General features: G+C 40.9%; 1 long non-coding RNA gene across 1 annotated transcript; it reads left to right on the forward strand.

The window, feature by feature from the left end:
* The first annotated feature begins 5,379 nt into the window (after positions 1-5,379).
* On the forward strand, positions 5,380-6,242 carry LOC123066224 (uncharacterized). Its single transcript, XR_006431278.1, has 3 exons — positions 5,380-5,425; positions 5,583-5,637; positions 6,139-6,242. It is a non-coding gene; the product is annotated as an uncharacterized lncRNA (long non-coding RNA).
* Positions 6,243-6,742: the final 500 nt, after the last annotated feature.

The raw sequence follows: 6,742 nt of genomic DNA on the forward strand, positions 1-6,742 counted from the left end.
AAGACTGACACTGTTTTTAGCAGAACTGCCATGGTGTTATTTTTGTGCAGAAATAAAAGTTCTCGGAATGACCTGAAAATCCACGGAGCAATTTTTTGGAATTAATAAAAAATATTGGCGAAAGAATCAATGTCAGGGAGCCCACACCGTGTCCACGAGGGTGGGGGGCGCCCCCCCCCCCCTAGGGCGCGCCCCTGCCTCGTGGGCCCCCTGAAGCTCCGACGACCTCAACTCCAACTCCATATATTCACGTTCGGAGATAAAAAAATCAGAGAGAAAGATTCATCGCATTTTACGATATGGAGCCACCGCCAAGCCCTAAGCTCTCTCGGGAGGGATGATCTGGAGTCCGTTCGGGGCTCCAGAGAGGGGAATCCGTCGTTGTCATCATCATCAACCACCCTCCGTCACCAATTTCATGATGCTCATCGCCGTGCGTGAGTAATTCCATCGTAGGCTTGCTGGAAGGTGATGGGTTGGATGAGATTTACCATGTAATCAAGTTAGTTTTGTTAGGGTTTGATCCCTAATATCCAATATGCTCTACGATTGATGTTGCTATGACTTTGCTATGCTTAATGCTTGTCACTAGGGCCCGACTGCCATGATTCAGATCTGAACCTATTATGTTTTCATGAAAATATGTGAGTTCTTGATCCTATCTTGCAAGTCTATAGTCTCCTATTATGTGTTATGATCCGTTAACCCCGAAGTGACAATAATCGGGATACTTACCGGTGATGACTGTAGTTTGAGGAGTTCATGTATCCACAAAAGGACTATATTCGGAATGCATTCCTACATTACATTGATGAACTGGAGCTAGTTCTGTGTCACCCTATGTTATAACTATTACAAGAGGAATCGCATCCAACATAATTATCCATCACTGATCCAATGCCTACGAGCTTTTCACATATTGCTCTTTGCTTAGTTACTTTACCGTTGCCACTGTTACAGTTACTACAAATCTGCTACCATTACTTTTGTTACTGTTACCGTTACTTCCATACTACTTTGCTACTAAATACTTTGCTGCAGATAAAAAGTTATCCAGGTGTGGTTGAATAGACAATACTTGAGAATATTCTTTGGCTCCCCTTGTGTAGAATCAATAAATTTGGGTTGAATACTCTACCCTCGAAAACTGATGCGATCCCTTATACTTGTGGGTTATCAAACCGCATCTTGAAATATGGAGCAGCAGGCTAAAAAACGGTCCGAATAATGGTCGGGCGGCAACATGATACCACACTACCAAAAAGTTGTCAGCGGATTGGATTCGTGAAATATTATACAATCTACGGTTGTGTGTGGTATTTGTTTTGCAGAGCTGGACACGTTTTCTGTGTTCGAAGACTATTTTGGATTATTCGGAGAATGAACTCGCCTTGCAATACCGAAGACAATCTGTGCACCGGACACTTTTTCATTGAAGCCTGGTTCAGGGGCTATTGAGGGAGTCCTGGATTAAAGGGTCCTCGGGCGTTCAGACTATTGACATGGGCCGGACTGTTGGGCTATGAAGATACAAGACATAAGACTTCTTCCCGTGTCCGGATGGGACTCTCCTTTGTGTGGATGGCAAGCTTGGTGATTCGGATATGTAGATTCCTTTCTCCGTAACCGACTTTGTACAACCCTAGTCCCCTCCGGTGTCTATATAAATCAGAGGGTTTAGTCCATAGAGGCAATCATTATCATATATGCTAGATTTCTAGAGTTTAGCCATTACGATCTCGTGGTAGATCAACTCTTGCAATACTCATATTCATCAAGATCAATCAAGCAGGAAGTAGGGTATTACCTCCATAGAGAGGGACCGAACCTGGGTAAACATCGTGTCCCCCGCATCCTGTTATCATCAGCCTTAGACACAAAGTTCGGGACCCCTACCCGAGATCCACCTCGCCGCTTCTCCATCGAGCTCGTGCGTAATGTCGTCGGGAGAAGGCCTGGTGGAGTAACAGGAGGAGGCTAAGTGGAGCGCGCCAGACGGTGTGCGTCGTTGCCATCGGATGCGCACTAGGCGACTCCAACACCTCCATCTCATCCATCCCAACCCGATGAAGAGGCCAAGCCGCCACCTACGGCCAGCCCTCGGGCCGTCTTGCTTGACCACGCTCAGGGTGCGCCGCCGGCTCTCGAGGCCTCTTGCTCCGACCCCACATAGGGCGCGCAAGCGACTGGGGCCGAGGAGGAGACCCAGGTGGAGCACGCCATCTCTGTCGACCGGAGGAGCACCAGGTATTTCACTCAAATAGTCGACGCCGCGAGAGGGAGATAGAAGTAGAAGTGGAGGCAGAAGCAAGAGGAAGGTGGACCTCGAGGTGTCGCGGCGCTCGGGCCTTGGTAGACTACGCCGCCCCTTTGCTCTCGCGCCGCCAGGGCCCTCTTGCTCTCAGGTTCCTCTCTCTCTCTCTCTCTATCTCTCTCTCTCTCTCTCTCTCTCTCTCTCCTATGCATCTCCATCAATGGCCACTGTCTGATTTGTTGTTGATTTGGTAGGACAATCTTGGCTGACTACTTGGTCCTGCTGTGGTTGGTTCCGGATCTGACTGCACACCTCCCGTCCGTTGTCCGCCGTTTGCTCGCTGGCCGCCATTAGAAAGGTTCGTTCTTCCATCCTTGTTTCTCCTTCCAGACGTCCCGCTCTTCGCACCTCATGCATGTTTGTTGGTTTCGGCTGCACAGGGTGGTTGTGAGGGTTTGGTGCCAGGGTCATTGATGGGTCAGTGGTTGTTGTTCCTTCAAATTTAATCGTCCTTCCTCCTGCATCTCTGGCTAAGGTGCTTATCTTCATGGCCCACTCTATGAGTGGTTGATTGGTTAGTTTATTGTACCCGCCGACTGTGAAATCCAGGATGATTTGTGATTCCTGTTGTCATTCAGTTTGTCATTAGTTGCCATTTGCATGTGTGGTCGGCTTCAAGTGTATTTGATTGGTCTGTATACGATATGTAAGGTTGATGATAGTCTTATACATGTTTCGATTAGTACGTGATCTGTGCAAAATTATGACTGAACATGTAGAGATGGGGGTACTGTGTGAACATTAAATCCCATTAAGCAATTCAAATCTTGGCGAATATGACATCCCAGTTTTACGAGCTATTGTTGTCAGCTTCTTCCAAGTTGAATTCGATTAAAAAGTGAACGTCATGTTTCTCTAATGACCGCCAAAAAATGTTTTCTTTGCAATGCCATTGTTGTAGGGTTCTGACTCTAGATGGTTCTTCCTAAATTTGTTCTAAGCATATTTAAGGTTTTCTTATTACTGTATTTTTATCATGGCTATATTCTTTAATAGCCACCATAGTACTGATTGATGATTGGTTTTTGGAACAGATCTTGCCAAACAAAAAATTAGACCACAATTGATGTATGAAGATCTATTTGTAGATTGCCGTAACGCACAAGGAGAGTCTCACTGCCACTTTGGAGCACATAAACCACCCTTTCGTCTCAGTTTTGATTTGAAGACCACCCTGATCATTTGAGATTTGGATTGTCTGTGCAGATTTTATTGGTAGTTGGCAGGTCTGGCCCATCCACAATATTTCCTATCTTCTATACTTGTATGCTCATGATAATGTTGTTTCAAACATTTTAGATATTTCTTTGGGATATTGCCTTTATGCATATATATCTCACAAACTGTTGTCTGCCGAAGTTATCGAGAAATATTTGGTTTGGTTTGTTCTTTTTAGATGTTTATGCGGTAAGGATTCTTTGTTTCACTGTTCATGTTACTTATGCCTGGTAGCTCAATGGGAGAAAGTTATATAGTTATCTTCCAGGTATCATGTTGAAGTAACTATTTTCTAAATCTCTAGCCTTCTCTTAGTTTGGATTATTCAAAATCCTTTTCGTCATTAGAAGAAGCTGATGATTAGTTCTTATGTTTTTTTAAAGCCGTGCTTCATGACTATATATTTCCTTTTTATTGTAGTAACATAGTGTTGTTTCCTTCATGTACATTATGTTATTTCTTGTTCTGCTCATTGGTCAGTTGTTGCTTTTGTCATGAAACTTTCAAGTGTGTTTCTTCTGCATAATCATGCGTTAGAATTTGTTTTGAACTATTTAGTATTTTAACTATTTATATATTGCTAGAATCTCAAAGAAATGCTTTCATCCTACTGAAGTTGTTTTTAGTGTTTTTTAGAGAACAAAATGCTTTCTTTCTTTGCCGTTAATTTGATCTTCCAATATAATCATTGTTCATCTTTTGTTTTTCATTGCCTTAGTTATCCCCATTAATTTAGTCTTTTAATATATTTATTTCGTGTTGTTGTGCTGTTCTAGGTTTGTATCCTAGTCATAATGTGTATATTTGTAGCTGACACTGAGATTATATTGAATGAGTCCGTGGATAGAGACTTTGGGATCATAATATCTAATAAAAGAATCAACAGTTTTGCTAGCCATGCATGGTAGATAATCTCTATAAATCATTATTGTATGGTTCATCTGTATCATACTTGTATCCTTCTTCTACTATTTACATAGTTTTCTGATGTTCGACTCTTCTTATATTAGGTATCAGATGAGGGTATTCGAACAAGACACCATGAATTGGTATTCGAAAAAGATACCACCTTCCATTACATTGGTATTCAAAAAATATACCACCTTATGGCCTTTCCTGTTTCCTGTGACTAAGACCTCCAACTCTTTAACTGGGACTGTATCAAAAGATAATGATTTCTGTAACTGTGACACACTAAGTAATTTTGTACCACTATATTTTTGTGCACTAGATAAAATATTACTTTTTCTTGAAGTAACACACAATTTCTTCCCTGCTTGAAGTATGGTTTGTGCTCTCTTCCTCCATCCCATGTATGTGATTGATGCCCCCCTCTAATTGTTTGGCCTTGGAGTCTCTCTGTATAATCACAGTGCCTCTTTGCTTAATCTGCTAACGTATGCTATTTACAGTTCCTTCCCCTGCTCCTAACTGATCTTTAGAGTTGCTATTTATTAGTATTTTGTCATACAACATAATTAGTGCCCGGAAACATAATTAGTGCCCTGAAACCCTGTGCTACAACTATTGTCTGTTGTCATCCTTTTATGCATTATAACTCAGCCTCATATATCCGTTGCAACATAATATTATCCTTGGGTTGTTGACCTATTTGCATTACATGTTTTTGCTACCTCTTATGAAATTGCATTCGCTGTGTTATGCGGAAAATTTACTTCGACCACTCTTTTAAGTTAAATTTTCAATTTCGGCCTTTTCTTTGTATTACTCCTACGAAAACTCGCTGAGTTTTTTTCCTGTGAGCCTGACACATTGTTTAATAACTGTTATACCCTTCTGATTTTCTCCTTTTCTTATGTCAGCTAACCAGTGAGCATATATATATATAAAGGATACCACCAATAGCACAACACCCTACTGCTGTAATTACATGTATGTATAAATTCTATGTAACATTAGGTTCTTACCTTGTGGCCTTTCCTCTAATCATATGAGGTACAAAGAGATGAAGTTGATTTTAGTTCTGTATAATTTGATGTATTTATCCAATGAAAGTGCCTTACTGTTGCTTGCCTGCCACTATATGTAGGTATAAAATCTACTCTGGGTTCTTCCATTTATGGCCTTTCCTCTAATCATAAGAGGTAAAAAGGAGATGCATTTCATGAAACTAGAATATTTCAGTTCTCTTGCTGGTGTCTGTGCTTTTTTTTAATCTCACATGGCTTACTTGCTATCTAAGTGTTTTTCATTAAACTTTCTCTATAGCAAGCTTGCTGAAGTTGTAACCGAACAAAAGCAAGGCTCTCTTGACACACTATCTTTACACGCAAAGAGAAGCCAGACTCCCAACCTACCATGCCCCCCTATAATTACAATAGAACTGAAGCAAGGTTCACCCATCTATCGTGACTCATTATATAGTTCATTTGTTTGAATACGAATCTGGAATTTGTAAACCACTGTGATTGCTAGAGCATAGTCAAGGCGTTGGTGTGTCACTATGTGTATTGATAAATGAAGAAAAATAAAAACTATAACCGGTAGGCAGAGGCAAGAGAAAGGCGGGAAGTTGGGCATGTCGTGCTGCAACAGGCTGCTTAATTCATTTCTGATCCATTATGGTTTGTCATTTTTCGTTGTAGGTACCCGTTTCATATAATTATAGTTGCAACTAATAAGGTGATCGATTTAACGAGGTCCACAAGATAAAAATGTCTCCATTTAGCTGTGCAATGAAATATCGAAGGTATGCCTGTGTTTTTCATCAAGATTCTTTTTAAATGACCCCTATTTGAGTGTATGCTTTAGGGAGAAGCCTAATTTATGAATTTAAACTATGGAATGTGGTCACCTAAATGGGAGTATTCCAATTGGTCACCTCAGTTTCTGTTTTCTGTAATATAATGTATTCTAATTATGAGATATGATGCGTTGTCATGTTATGCAAAGTCTACCATTATCACTGTTTAAATATCATGAACCTTACTATGCATCAGAAATGACTCATGTGATGGGCATCCTGCTGACCTGCGCATGGAAATCTATATATATGCAGGACCCTATCCTTTTGTTTGTGGATGCACGAAGTAATGATGTCTGGCTATGGGAGTGTATCTTCGGATGTTCTAAGGCAGTTTCCCGTGTCTCTGCTAGCTTTGGTTCTATTACGCCCTATTATTTTTTTGACCCAACACCGTAGAATAATTGTTCTACGATAAATATATTAATCTAAATATAGTACAAAAA

This window comes from Triticum aestivum, chromosome 3B (assembly GCF_018294505.1).
Source record: "Triticum aestivum cultivar Chinese Spring chromosome 3B, IWGSC CS RefSeq v2.1, whole genome shotgun sequence".
Lineage (NCBI taxonomy): Eukaryota > Viridiplantae > Streptophyta > Magnoliopsida > Poales > Poaceae > Triticum > Triticum aestivum.